The following is a 1,330-nucleotide window of genomic DNA, read 5'->3' as shown; positions in this document are numbered from 1 at the left end:
ATGACAGACCAAGACTCTTGAGAGATTACAGCTCCATCTGTCCAAGGATTTCAGCCCAGTGTCACTAGACCCACAGTGGAAGCCAACAACTTTGAATTAAAACCAGCATGGCTCCAAATGATTCAATAAACCCAGTTTGCAGGTTCACCAACAGAAGACCCACACTATCACCTCCAGTGCTTTCTTGCCCTATGTGACACATTCAAGATGAATGGAGTGTCTGATCAAGCAATAAGACTCAGAGCATTCCCATTCTCACTTCGAGATAAAGCAAGGAAGTGGTTACTTTCTCAATCGGCTGGAACGTTCACCACTTGGGAAAACCTCTCTTAAGCTTTTCTAGTAAGGTATTTTCCACCTACAAAGACTGCAAAACTGAGGCTTGAGCTCAACACCTTCAGACAAAAGGAAGCAGAATCACTCTATGACGCATGGGAAAGATATAAAGACCTGCAGAGGGAATGTCCACACCATGGCATAGAAGATTGGCTATTAGTGCAAAATTTCTATAATGGATTACTACCCTCTATAAGGAGCACAGTTGATTCAGCTGCAGAGGGTGATCCAATGGAGAAAACAGTGACACAAGCACTTGAACTTCTAGAAAGGGTTGCATACCATAATTATGAGTGGTCAAATGAAAGAGGAAATGCAAGGAGAACTGCAGGGGTCCTAGAAGTAGATGCCTTAAGCATGATAAAGGCTCAATTTGATCAGCTCAGAAAGAGACTCGAAAGAATGCAAGCCAACGCAGTTGGTACAAACAGTCAACACGAGGACAGCTATGGAGGAGGATACATGAGTTCAGAATACAAAAATTTCAATGAACCCTCCTCAGAACAGATGAACTATGTGAATAATGGAGGAAACTTCAACCAGAGGCAGCCCAACAATCCATATTCAAATACTTACAACCCTGGATGGAGGAACCACCCAAATTTCTCATGGTCCAATAAGTAGAACCAGCCAATAAACAAGCAATAAGGGTATAAACGACCAGCACCCCCTGGATTTCAGAACAGAGGTCAAAACTTTGCACAACATCACTACCTCTCTAACCTTAACAATCTGAACTGAAAATGACCATGGAAACCATGATGGAAGGATTCCTAGAAGCTCAATAATAACAAAATGAATTGATTAAACAGCTGACTTCCAGAGTGGACCAACTTGCTACTCATAACAAGATGCTGGAGAATCAAATTGCTCAGCAAGTAAGTTCTTCAAGTAAGGCTGCTAGCAAACTGCCTAGCCAACCAGAAATGAACCCAAGGAAGCATTGTAAGGCAGTTACACTGAGGAGTGGGAGAACTCTAGTACAACAAGAGGT

General features: G+C 42.5%; 1 non-coding gene across 1 annotated transcript; it reads right to left on the bottom strand.

Moving 5' to 3' along the window:
* Positions 1–372: 372 nt before the first annotated feature.
* LOC131175181 (small nucleolar RNA R71) lies at positions 373–479 on the bottom strand. The gene has a single exon (XR_009145343.1). It is a non-coding gene; the product is annotated as a small nucleolar RNA R71 (small nucleolar RNA).
* Between the last annotated feature and the right edge of the window lie 851 nt (positions 480–1,330).

The sequence above is a fragment of the Hevea brasiliensis genome, chromosome 16 (assembly GCF_030052815.1).
Source record: "Hevea brasiliensis isolate MT/VB/25A 57/8 chromosome 16, ASM3005281v1, whole genome shotgun sequence".
NCBI classification, from domain to species: domain Eukaryota; kingdom Viridiplantae; phylum Streptophyta; class Magnoliopsida; order Malpighiales; family Euphorbiaceae; genus Hevea; species Hevea brasiliensis.
The sequence above is the reverse complement of the archived record's forward strand: the minus strand, read 5'-3'. Positions and strand labels throughout refer to the sequence as shown.